This window comes from Dasypus novemcinctus, chromosome 30 (assembly GCF_030445035.2).
Source record: "Dasypus novemcinctus isolate mDasNov1 chromosome 30, mDasNov1.1.hap2, whole genome shotgun sequence".
In the NCBI taxonomy this organism is placed as follows: domain Eukaryota; kingdom Metazoa; phylum Chordata; class Mammalia; order Cingulata; family Dasypodidae; genus Dasypus; species Dasypus novemcinctus.
In genome coordinates this window covers 15,301,189-15,315,388 of record NC_080702.1, presented here as the reverse complement: position 1 = coordinate 15,315,388, position 14,200 = coordinate 15,301,189, and the positions used below count along the sequence as shown (strand labels likewise).

At 35.8% G+C, this 14,200-nt stretch overlaps 1 pseudogene; it reads left to right on the top strand.

Annotated features, from left to right (window-relative positions):
• The first annotated feature begins 6,134 nt into the window (after positions 1 to 6,134).
• LOC131276679 (G2/M phase-specific E3 ubiquitin-protein ligase pseudogene) lies at positions 6,135 to 7,851 on the top strand (annotated as a pseudogene).
• Positions 7,852 to 14,200: the final 6,349 nt, after the last annotated feature.

The following is a 14,200-nucleotide window of genomic DNA, read 5'->3' as shown; positions in this document are numbered from 1 at the left end:
AATATTCACACTATAAATCTTTTGCATACTTAAGAGACTTCAGCCATAAATTTAACCTTTAAACATACCAGAGAACTCATATTCTGAAGAAACATTTTTTTTTTAAGATTTTTAAAAAATTTATTTCTCTCCCCTTCCCTGCACCTCCCCAGTTGTCTGCTCCCTGTGTTCATTCACTATGTGTTCTTCTGTGTCCACTTGTATTCTTGTCAGCAGCACCCAGAATCTGTGTCTCATTTTGTTGCATCATCTTGCTGCATCAGCTCTCCATGTGTGTGGCTTGTTCCTGGGCAGGCTGCACTTTTTCGTGCTGGGCAGCTCTCCTTATGGGGCACACTCCTTGCACATGGGGCCCCCTATGTGGGGGACACCCCTGCATGGCAGGGCACACCTTGCATGCATCAACATTGCACATGGACCAGCTCATCACACAGGTCAGGAGGCCCTGGGTTTGAACCCTGGACCTCCCATGTAGTAGGTAGATGCCCTATCCATTGGGCCAAATCCACTTCCCTGAAGAAACACTTTTTAATGTGTTTAGAAGTTCTTGTTGTCATCCATGCTTCATCAGATAATCTAATAACATTCATAGTCTTGAGAATCCATGTGCATGTTATTTATGCAGCAAAGCCCTTAATAGGCAAATGATATTCTATGTGAGAAAGCACATAATGTAAATATAATGGAATTGGAGGGTGCTCTTCTACTACCTAATAAGCTAATCAGAAAATCACATGTGAGGAAACCTACAACTGTACTCAATGTCGGATTGCCTTAATTGCTAATTTATCCTTTAAATTAAATGAGTGAACTCCAAAAGAGTGAAACACTAGGTCTGTAATCACTGCACTATCATTCAGCCAAAACTAAGCCTTGTGCTAAAGGAAACTCAGTTTAAGAATAACCACAAAGATACAACCCCAGAATGTGGTGCTCTTGGGTTACAGAGACACCCAGGTCCTATAGTTATGGCAGATGGCTCTGGAGTTCAGGGCTTGCCAGTGAACCCAACTTTGGAATTTCTGCTCCTGCATGTGATGTAGTTAGACTCACATGTGACCTGGCTACACATGCCTCTTCTGTCACTTTTACTGGAACTGTGATTGGCACTGGGGTTGGTGTATGCTCAAGAGACTTGAATTCCTGGACTGTCCATGTGACAGCTGGGCCCTTAGCCTCAGCAGAGTTACAACACCTATTCACTGGGTCATTGAACTTATCCACATCAGCCAACAGGGAGGTAAGGATGGTCAACCACCACACCAGGGAACCAAGATAGTCTACAACAGCAAGCAGGAGAATCCCATCCCTCAGTCATGTAGGATCAAAGCCTCTCAGTTTAGAAGTGGAGTGAACATCATCCCAGGGTCATCCAGATGGAGGAATACAATATGGATTAGGGTGGACTTACTAGTATTCTACTATAGAATCATTGTGATTTTACAATGGAAGAAACTGTATCATTGATGTGGAAACTGTGGCTACGGGATTTGCTGAGGATAGGAATAGAGAAGAAGAAGTGTGATATGGGAACATTTTCAGGACTTGGAGTTCATATGAATAATAGTGCAGGGACAGATGTAGGACATTATATATACTGCCATAACCCACTGAATGGACTGGGAGAGTGTAAACTACAATGTAATCTATAATTCATGCTGTGTAGCAGTGCTCCAAAATGTATTCATCAAATGCAGTGAATGTGCCATACTGATGACATAATTTGGTGAAGTGGGAAGAGTGGGGGATAATAGTGAGTGGATATATGGGAACCTCATATTTTTTAATGTAACTTTTTTGTGATCTATGTATCTTTTAAAAAAGGTAATAAAATAGGGGGGAAAATTATCACCCATACCAGAAATCCTTTTAATGCAAGTTTTTAAAAAAGAGGAAGACTGTTAGGAGGATGAAACCCCTTGAGGAATTTCCAGAAAATTCATTGTGAAGAATGTAATGAAAAGTCATGGGAAATCATTTATTCACTGATTGGGATGTTGCATGATTCAGTAATTTTGTTTCTGTGATGGATATTATTAGAGGGGTTTTGCAAATGGGTATCTGATAGCTGACTTTGTGGATATCAACTAGAAGTTTTATAGGTTTGGGGATAAGAAAATGTGTGAAATCTGTGATTTAGGAGTCTCCCTCATAAATAACTGTGGTTCTCTTGTTGCCTTTCCTGTCTCAGCGATTATATAGCTGAAGGTGAGCAACAGGTATGGTCACGTATTCCTAATGGTAGATGAAACAATACTTCACCTCTGTGACTAGAATTGTTACCAGTGAGTGTGATAATCATGAACACAGTAGTTCACTGTGCCAGGCAGAGGTACAGATCATTTGCACTTCCCATCACTAATTTCCCAGAATGATATATCTAGGAAAAATGCACTGCCATAATGATTTTGTTAATAAAATAACTAATAGATTCCAAAACCTTCCATGCCCATAGGCAATGCCCTTATGATGGATGACATTTAGAAATCATTTCCTTGACATTAATTATTAAAATATTAAGTTCCAGATCATGCAAATATGGAAAACAATAAGCAAAAAACAAAAACCAAGCAAAAATGCATCATCTCTCACTTTCTGATTCCTCTGATGTACATAGCTGCTCTTTTTGACTATTCTTGAAGATTTATTTATTTTAAAGTTTAACTGAGATAGACACAAATGCAATATATCCTAATTGTGTAATTGATAGGTCTTAATATAATCAAAATGTGCCTTCATCACCAAATAGTTTTAGAACAATTTCATTACTCCATTAAAAAAATACCCCACACCCCTTAGCAGTCTCCTCACTATCCCTCTATCCTGTCACAATCCTACATTACTAATTTCATCTTTATAGATTGATATATATTTGCAAATTAAATGTAATCATACAATTTTGCACTTATTTTTGTATATGGTGTGATAGAATGGTCTACCTATTATACTTTTTAAACATATTTAGATCATTAAAATGTTACATGAAAAATATAGGGGGTTACCATATGCCCCACTGACTATCACTCCCACACAATCCCACATTAACAGCATCATTCATTAGTGTGGTACTAGTGAGGTTTCCTTCTATTCCTATCTTTTGAAGTGCTTTTATCAGGAAAGGATGCTATATTTTGCCAAATGCTTTTTCTTCATCTGTGGAGATTATCATGTGATTTCTTTTCTTTTGATCTGTTTATAAGGTGTATTACATTGATTTTCTCATGCTGAAACTTCCTTGCATAGGAAGGATGAAACTCATTGATCATGGTGTATAATTTGTTTGTTGTGTTTTTTAATACAATTACCAAGTATTTGGGTATTTAGCATCTAGGCTCATTAGAGTGATTGGTCTGTAGTTTTCCTTTTTTTGTGACATCTTTGTTTGGCTTTGGAATTGGGGTGATGTTGGCATCATAGAATGAGTTAGGCAGTGTTCCCTCCACTTCTATTTTTTGGAAGAATTTAAGCAGGATTGTTGTTCATTCTTCCTGGAATGTTAGGTAGAATTCACATGTGAAGCCATCTGGTCCTGGGCTCTTATCTGGGAGGTTTTTGATGACTTATTCAATCTCATTACTTGTGATTGTTCTGGTGAGTTCATGAATTCTTGTTTCATCAATGTTAGGGTGCTTGTGGTTTCTAGGAATTTGTCCATTCCCTCAAAATTATCCACTGTTGGCATACACTTTTTCAAAATGTCCTCTTACGATATTCTATTTCTGTAGCATCTGTGGTGATACCTCCTTCCTTGTTTCTTATTTTATGTATTTGCCCCTTCTCTCCTTTTCTCTTTGTTAGTCTAAGTATTTGTCAATTTTATTAATCTTCACAAAGAACCAGATTTTGGTGTTTATTTTTCCTACTGCTTTCTTATTTTCAATTTCAGTTAGCTCTACTCTAATTTTTGTTATTTCCTTCTTGATACTTCCTTTGGGATTAGCTTGTTGTACATTTTCTAATTCCTCCAGATGTCCAGTGAGTTCTTTGATTTTACCTCTTCTTTTTTAATATAGTGATTTATGGCTAAGAACTTCCCTCTAAGTATAGGTTTTGCTGTAACCTATAGATTTTGATACATTATGTTGTCATTTTATTTAGTTTCAATTTAGTTTCTGATATCTTTTGCAATTTCCTCCTTGACTCACTGATTGTCTAAGAGCAGTTTTACTTCAATATCTTTGTTTGTAATATTCTTCTCTGTCCTTGACCAATTTCCAGCTCCATCCTGTGGTTGTCAGAGAAACTACTTGGTATAAGGTCAATCTTTCTGAATTCATTGACAGTTTTTCTAGGGCCTAGAATATTATCCATCCTGGAGAATGATCCATGTGCACTTGAGAATAATGTTTATCTGGATATATTTGGGCATAATGTTCTGTATATGTCTTTTCGGTCCAGATCCTTTAATGTATTATCCAAAGTCTTTGTTTTATTATTGATTCTTAGTTGAGATGTTCTGTCTAATTCTGATAATGCTGTTTTAATGTCCCCCACTATAACTGTAGAGGCATCTATTTCTTTACTTAGTTTTTCCAATATTTACCTCAAGTATTTTTAGGAGTCTTGGTTAGGTCCATAAATGTTTATGTTTGTCCTTTCTTCTTCATAGGTTATCCTTTTTTATACAAGTTTTATTTTTTCTCCCCCCCCATGGCTTTTTACATGCTGTCTGCCCTCTGTGTCCATTCACTGCAGTCTCTTCTGTGTTCTCCTTTGTCTCCCTTTTTGTTGTGTCATCTTGCTGCGTCAGCTCTCCATGTCATCTGTGGGCCAGATGGCACTACATGGCATTTGCAAGTGGCACTCCATGGCATCTACAGGCCAGGCAGCACTCTGTGGCATCTGTGGGCCTTGCAGTGTTCTGTGGCATCTGCAGGCCAGTTGGCACTCTGTGGTGTCTATGGACTGCACAGTACCATGCAGCACACGGGTAAGCCTGCCTTCACAAGGAGGCCCCAGGATGTAAACCAATGGCCTCCCATATGGTAAACGGGAGCTCATCTGATTGAGCCAGAGCTGCTTCCTACAATAGTTTTCTTTTCAAGTGTGTTTTGTCCGATATTAGTATAGCTACTCCCACCTATTTTTGGTTATTGTTTGTATGTAAAATTATTTTCCAACTATTTACTTTCTGCATCCTTTCATCTCTGTGTCTAAGGTGAGTTTCTTGTAGATAGCATATAGATGGGTCCTATTTTTGCATCCATTCTGCCAGTCTCTGACTCTTGGTCAGAGAGTTTAATCCATTAACATTCAATGTTACTACTGTAGAAGAATTCATTTATTAGCCATATTTTTAGGTTTCTGATGTCATATATTGTTTATATTTCTCTTTATGTTTTTTTTCTTACACTCTCGTCCAACTCTTTCCTGGTTTTCCTTTCAAACTGCAGAACTCTCTTTCAAAGAGAGTGCAGGTTTCTTATTGACAGATTCTCTTAATTTCTGTTTATCTGTATTTTGAGCTCTCCCTCATTTTTAATTGTGAGCTCTTCAGAATAGAGATTTCTTAGCTGGAAGTTTTTCATTTAGCACCTTAACTATGATATACCACTGCCTTCTTGCCCCTATGGTTTCAGAAGAGAAATTACCACTTAATCTGTATTAGTCAGTCAAAGGGACACTGATGCAAATTATCAGAAATGGTTGGTTTTTATGAATGTTATTTATTTTGTGTAATAGCTTACAGTTCCAGGCCATAAAACATGAGTCATTTCCTTCACCAAAGTCTATTGCTACATCTAGGGGCATGATGGCTCCTGTTGTCTGAGGGTTCTGGCTTCCTATGTTCCTCTCTTCCTGAGGCTTGCCTCTCTGGGTTCAACTGCTCTGCCTGCTTCACAAGGTCAGCTGTAGACCATCAGGCAAATGGCTCTCTCTCTCTCTCTCCCTAGGACTTGATTCTTTCTGGGTTCAATTGCTTTGCATTCTACTGTGTGTTTACTTACTAGGCTCCAGGTAAAATCTCCCAACTCTGTCCTTTGCCATGTCTTTTCTCTGAGAGTCCCTCCCCACCAAGGTGAAGGGACTCAACACCCTACTCACATGGCCCAAAGTCCTAATCATAACTTAATCAATTAAACATGATACTTGTGACAGAGCATTTTACAAATATAATCCAATAACCCTGTCTTTGCAAGAAATCTGGCACTTTAGTTGGATATGATGCACCCCGATGTAAAAAGTTATTATCATTTTACATGTGGCCTTCAGAGAGAATGCATTTTCCAGATTACTGGCAATTTTGTGTCATTTCGTTGGAACCATCAACCTGTTCAAATAATTACATCTAATAGTTATAGAGAGTCCTTAGCATGTACCATTTGGAATTTATTGAGCCTATTCCAACATATAGTATATAACCAAGTCCTTGTAGTAAGAATGCTTGGTTTCACAGAAACGGTTTACAATTTTAAGCAATAAACGCAGGAGTGTTCTTCTTCAGATGCACGTATGCAATAATAGTGATACATTTCAGAAAGAGATGTTGAAAATGGGAATTCATATTCCTGAAAAAGATGTGTCTTGGGAACTAGAGGAAAATGATTATTGAGAGATTTTGCAGCACCATGAGCCTTGTGATGTCCAGGGATGTTGCTGTAAAGGGCAAGAATAGAATGCACCTGACAGCAAATGAGAAATAAAACACTGTCAATGTTGTGGTTCTAGTGAAACCCATTTAGACTGTTGCTCACCACAATCATGGGAACAAAATTGGGAGTGTTCAGAATGTGGAAGGTATCATCTACAATTCAGGGGATTTCAAAAGAAGCCAAAAAACACACTCAGCCCAATTCAAATAACATGGACATTACTGATTGTTTGTTAGAAGAGTCATCACCGAAATTACTCAGTCACCTGGAGCCCAGATCTAATGAGAACACCCCTGGAAGTCCCACTGGTCTGGACAGGAGCAAGGAATCAACCTGTTAGAAGAAGGCAAGGCAGCAAATTTAGAAGAGTTTTTAAAATGTATTAATAGAGTTAGGATTCCCAATTAAAAGAAAAACTAAAAACTTATATATCAACAAAGCCAATATCTGGAATATTGCCTTAGATAGATTCAGAAATCAAAGCTTTAATCCTGTATACTCAATTGAAATAGCCTATGTAAGCGAAAATGATGAATTTGGCCAAGAGCATCCTGGATCAAGACAAGAGTTTCTGAGTCTTTCAATGCAGCATCTTGAAAGCTCATCACTGTTTGAAGGGTCCTTGTCAAAGAACTTGTCCCCTAATGCCCAAGATAAATACTACAACAAATATGGCTGACTTTATCTCAGCAATAAATGAATGCTCTAATTACCTACAGATTATTGGATGTCTTAGACATTAAGTGGTAAATATATGTTGGTAAAAGACATACTTTTCTACCGTGTAATTAAGAGAGCCCAAACAACCTTTGGGAGTTTTAAGCAGGGTCTGAAAATTCTTCACATTTTAGATAAAATTCTGACTTCTCCAGAAGCATTTTGCAGCATCCTCTCTCATAAACCTTATAATCTTTCTGTAAAAATTCTTAGTGATCTTTTTACAGTCTACCCATTGTCTAACATAAAACTTTGGGATTTTGGAACAGTTACTTACAAGCTATTGAAAATTGTAAATCTGCAACAACAATGGAAGATATTCTTATTTTTGCAACTGGTTGCAGTTCCATTCCACCTACTGAATTTAAACTCACTCCTTCAATTGAGTGCCTGCATATGGATTTTCCTATTAGAAACAAGTGTAGTATCTCTTCCAATAACTAATACATTTAAAGAATTTCAAGAAAATATGCACTTTGCCATAAAGAAAAACACTTTAAGACTAGAAAAGGGAGAAAGTTCTCACTATGTGGGACATTAAAATGTTTCTTTGGGGAAACGGACTTTGGCCCAGTGGTTAGGGCGTCCGTCTACCATATGGGAGGTCCGCGGTTCAAACCCCGGGCCTCCTTGACCCGTGTGGAGCTGGCCATGCGCAGCGCTGATGCGCGCAAGGAGTGCCGTGCCACGCAAGGGTGTCCCCCGCGTGGGGGAGCCCCACGCGCAAGGAGTGCGCCCGTGAGGAGAGCCGCCCAGCGTGAAAAGAAAGAGCAGCCTGCCCAGGAATGGCGCCGCCCACACTTCCTGTGCCGCTGACGACAACAGAAGCGGACAAAGAAACAAAAGCAGACAAAGAAACAAGACGCAACAAATAGACACCAAGAACAGACAAGGGGGGGGGATTAAATAAATAAATAAATCTTTAAAAAAAAAAATGTTTCTTTGAACAAAGATATTTCTTTTAAAGTTGCTATTGAGCCTTTCTTTTGTTTCAGAAATCTGTCCATCATCACTTTTGAATAAACATGTCAGCTTCTGGGTCCAATAAAATTTGTATGAACATGAAGGAATGCTTTGGAAATTTAAGCTAAAAAAATTTTTGTTGAAGTGTACTAATCATAATTGGTGAATTTTTCATTGTCTTAATATACATGCTTCATAAATTTCAATATAAATACTTACAGAATGACTGTAAAGAATTCTTGAAGCATAGTAGTATAATATGTAAGGAAAAAATGTTTTGCTACTTTTGTAAATTGTTAGCTGGAAGATGCCACAATGATTTTTCTCTTTTTATACAGTTTTCAAATTATTTCTTATTTAACTAAAGCATTTTGTAGAAAAGCTAAATGGATAATTCCTCTTATATAAATCAGAGGTGTATATTCTGGGCTGTATGTTTATGTGTGCTTTTCTAAAATGGCACTCAGTAGATGGTTAAACTGCATGAAAATTGTTGACTTATATTAAAACAGAATCATACTGCAGTTAGATTATGCGTAATGGGAAATAGTATTATATAAAAAGCAAAAGTGCACAATATTCTGAAAGCTACAGACATTCCATTGGCTTGAAAACACTTTAGAGGTGGATATAAATTGTATTTGAAAATATCTAAGAAAGTCTGTCATTTTTAAAGCCTTAATTTTTTTTTTTATATCCAACATGTGGTATTAAACCATAGTTATGACTGATCCCCAAAAAGTTTAGGTATCTGAATGATCTCAGTAGATTGTCATATTGTAGGTTTGGCTATTTGACATTTATTTATTATCAGGATGTTTGTATGATAGGTAACCTGGCACCATAGCACTAGTTATTTTCTCTGGCTTTGAAGGGTATCTGTTATTACATAAGCAATGTAGAAATAAAGTGAAAACAACAACAACAAATAGACAAAATGAAAAATCCACACTAATCTCACCATACAGAGATAACTACTGTGTTTGTGTATGTCCTTCTATAAATTCTTTAATAAAATATTTGTATTTCCTTTCTAAGCTCTTTAAAAAACACCTGTTGATAGGTTTAAATATGAATAATTATATTAATAGGAAAAAGAAATTGAAGGCATAAGTTATAAATAAAAAGGCATAATCACAAAAGACCTGGGATATTTTAAAAAGAATGAAGTTAGACTCCTAAAAAAAATAAATAAATAAATGCATCCTCAGAAGACAGATTTAGTACATTTGAATATGTATGTGATGAAATTACCCAGGAATGAATACAGTTAAATAGAAGACAAGGAAGAAAAGTTAACAGACCTTGAAGATAGAAGGGGAAGGTCTAACAAATTAATTAGAGCATCTGAAGAAAAGAATCCAGAGAACAGAAAAACCTGATATCAAAGATTACTACTGAGAATTTCCCATAACTGATTAAAGATAAGGGTCCTTGACTAGGGAACATATTTAATAAAATATAGAAAAAAATAAAGTAAAATGTACACCTAACCACATTGAAATTAAACTGTTGAGTAAAAAGGCAAAGAACAGTTTGTAAAAATAGTCAAAGAGAAAGAAACAGACTAATTTTCTTGAAAAAGAAATTTTACCTTTGCTAATATTTTAGTAGCAATAATGGAGTCCAGAACATATGGGAATAAAATTAATGTGGTAAAAGAAAATTGTTTATAATCACGATCCAGCTTAACTTTGATTCTGAAATAAGGAAAAAGTAAAAAAAAAAAAAACCAATTCTAAATCAAGAACAAAAGAGAGAAGATTTCCTCTAAGTAAGGATATACTTCATGGTAAAAGAAGTTAAATTCAGAAGGAAGAAATGTATTGCAAGAAGGAGTGGTGAGAAAGGAATGTACTGGATAGAGTGCTACATCTAAAGAAGGATTGACTATATCAGATAATAATAAAAATGATTTCTAGTTGGATGGGGCAGGGAGTAAAACTAAAATGCCAGAAATCAAATAACATATAAAAGCATTTTAATCTTTGTATTCTTAGGAAAAAAGGATATAAATTGCTTGTCAAATATGTATGTTATCGTTTTTTAAATTTTACAATATTTTAAAATTGTAGAATGTATAACTTCCAAGCCAGGGATGCAAAAATAAAATAAAAATGATAAGGAAAGCTTATCCAATCCAATAGGATAAAGATAAATAGAATCATAGAATAAAAATTAATTTGCCCTAACAGTTCCAGATGAAATATACATATATCTTCTTCAATATATTATGTAGGGCATATTTGGGCCAAAATCCAGAGAAAGGCAAGAACATACAGAAATAAGTAGAAGTTCACATTTGCATTTAAGGCATTGATTGAACCCAGGAAACTTAAGCTTAGATTTTATGGACTCAGAAGTATATCAGAGAACAGAGACAAAGACCAGGACGCACTTCCAAGATGGGGAATATGACAGGACACTCATTTATAAGCCTGTGACCCCTACAGGGCTACACATTTCAATGCAAGGTAGATCAGGAAAAAAGCTCTGCTCCCTTGTCTTCTCCTACCAACAGGGACCTGCAAGAAGACTGGCTATTTCAAGTTCTGTCACTATCAAGGGGGAAAGACCAACAATGTGAATGTACTTAGTACTACTGAACTGTACACCTGAAAGTGGTTAAAATGGGAAATTTTGAGTTGTGTATATGTCTCTACAACAAAAGTTAAAAATTAAAAGTTTCTCTTTGAGAACTAATAACCACAAACAGCCTTCCCTTGAATAGTTCCTCAGATTTAATGGTCTCATTTTGGGGGTGCTACCAGTCATATAGCAGGACCTACTGGAAATATTCTCTGAAAGAACCCATGTTCATTCCAGGCTGAAAAGTATTCACAGTGTTAAAATTCCAAGAAGTATGGGCTCATAGCAGACAATACAAGATTCAGGTGAAAACAATGTACTATGAATAACAACCAACAGAAACAAGAGAGTAAAATCTGACCTATGAAGAATTCCAATATTAGAACTGTCAAACACAATATAAAATAAGTATTTTTTAAAATATAAATATTTTTTAAAACATTGAGGTAAAGTATATTGACTAGGAGTAATTGAAAAACAAAGTAGAATGTTCTAGGAATGAATATTTTTATAACTGAAATATAATATATGATTATGATTTATAAATATATATGAAATAAAATATATAATTGAAGCAATAATAAGCTCAATAGGGTTAAAAGCAGTTTAGGTGCAGACATAATACAGCTGAATAAATTAACAGCCTGAAATATAGAACTGGAAATTATCCAGAAATGAAGTTCCAAAAGAACAGAAAGATGGAAAATATTTTTAAAAGGAGTGTATTGAACATGGAGGAGAGAATGAGGATGTTCAAATACAACTACTAGGGGCTTAAAATGAATAGCTGAAAATTATTAGATTGGGAAAAATATTTTGATGAAATAATGAAGAAATGTCCAGAAATGATTAAAGGTAGTAACCCACAGAATCCAAATTCCCAAATTAATCCCAAACAGAATAGATGAAAATATACTATCAAGTTAAAAAAATGGTAGATCAAAAATACGCAAGTGGTATCTCAAACAAGGAGTTAAAATGTTTAAAATAGTCTAAGGTCTAATGTCCTCATATTCTTCAAGAGGAGCATAAGTTATTAAATAACTTTAGAGTTGAAAAACTTAAAAACACTTGACTTTCTATGATAAACATTAAAATGTGATTACACGAATAAAAAAATGGAAAAATCTAATAGTTAATGGAGAAAGAAGAAACATAGAAAGAGCAAGACAAATAGAAATCATGAAATAAAAATAGTAGAAGTAATTATAAGAAATGTAGATGGACTAGGTGCACTTGTTAAATGTGAAAGATTACAAACTGGAATTAAGCAAATCCAGTTATATACTTTATGATGACATTTCAGACAAAATAGGCTAAAGAACAAAAAGTTTGAGGGGAGGTAGAGAGGATCACTTCTTAATCAAAAGAGAAAATACTCTGGGAAGAAAACAAAAGCAATTCTGAAATATAATGCACATAATGATAGTCTCAAGAGTATATACTGCAAAACTTGAAAGAATTATCAAACAGAATAGATAAATTCACCTCCACAGTCAATTATTTTTACACAATCTTTCAGTAATTGTTAGATCAAGCAATCCAAAAAAAATCAGAAAGGATATAGAAAATTTGAATAATAGAATTGATGAACTTAAACTGACAGACATATATGGAATACTGCATCCAATAACTGTAGATAAGATTTTGGTATAATCCAACCTCGGATTTAAGGATTCCTTTTTTTTTTATTTATTAAGAGTGTTTGGAAGAGCAATGTTCATAATTTGCCATAAAAATGCTAAAACAAACATTTTTTTCAGGCTCTCATGATCTAATGTTCTATAAGGAGTATTATTGGTTGCAAATTATTAGATTCCTATAACTGATGTACCAATTAGATTTTTTAAAATGGGCCTCATTAGGTTAAAATCAAGGTGTCAATAGGGCTGTTATTTTCTGGAGGCTCTATGGGAACATCCATTTCCTTGCTCTTTCCAGTTTCTATAGACTGCCCGCATTCCTTGGCTAGAGTCCCTGTAGCAGTTTGATATAGCTATGAATTCCAAAATTACATACTGGATTTTGTTTGTAAACTGGTCTGTACCTGGGCATGATTAAATTATGATTACTGCTTCTCTTGAGCCACATCAGTAAGGTGTTGGTAGGTGGGGACTCACAGATAAAAGACATGGCAAAGGACAGAGTTGGGGATTTTCATGTTGGATTTTTAGGTGTTGGAATTTTGATGTTGGAAATTGGAGCTGGAGCGCAGGAAGTGTACACACAGGAGATGAACACAGAGGAAAAGAGACGGCTCCTGACACATGGCAGAAGCACCGGGCAGAGAGATGGAGCCATTTGTCTGATAGTCTACAGGTGGCCTTGTGGAGTGAGCACAGCAACTAAGTCCAGAGAGATATGCAGCCCCATGAAGAGAGGAACCTCACCCAGAGAGAAGCAAGTCCCATGAAGAGAGGAACCCTCAGCCAGAGAGAAGCAAGTCCCATGAAGAGAGGAACCTAAGCCCAAACCGTGGCAGACGTGGGCAGCCATCTTACTCCAACACGTGGCAAAAGACTTTGGTAAGGGAAGTAATTTAAACTTTATGGCCTGGTAACTGTAAGCTTCTACCCCCAAATAAATACCCTTTATGAAAGCCAACCAATTTCTGGTATTTTGCATCAACACCCCTTTGGCTGACTAAAACAGTCCTCTTCCAACTTCGAAAACCAGTTCTAACTGATTAACTCTTTCTCATATCCTAATACTCTCGCACTGACCTTTTTGCTTCCTTCTTCCATCTTCAAGAGCCCTTGCTACATCCACTGTGTTCACCCAAATAACCTAGAATAATCTCCCTATCTTAAGGTTAATTAGCAGCCATATTTCTATTGGCTACTTTAATTCCTCTTTATCATGTAATCTAATATATCCACAAATTCTAGGAATTTGAATATGGACATCTTTGGGAAGTCATTAATCAACTTACCACATATGGTATAAATATTTTTCAGCTTGAGTAGATAAAGTTAATTTGCTTTACAAAGCTTTATATATTTTTACAACTTTATTTATAATGCTGTGTAATATAAACTTATGAATGTGTCATAATTTCTTGTGCATTCTGGTTATTTCATATTTTTGTGATTGTATGAAATAGTGAAATGTAACTCCTATGGTTAATCATAACACACTTTTTTTTAAATTCCCCTCCCTTATGGCTCTTTTTTTGCATACCATCTCCTCTCTGTGTTCATTTGTTGGTCGTTCTTCTGTGTCTGTATTTATTTTTATTTATCCCCCCCTTGTGGCTCATTTGCTGTCTGCTCTCTGTGTCCTTTCACTGCACTCTTTTGTGCATTTTTGCTTTTCTCCCTTTTTGTTGCATCACCTTG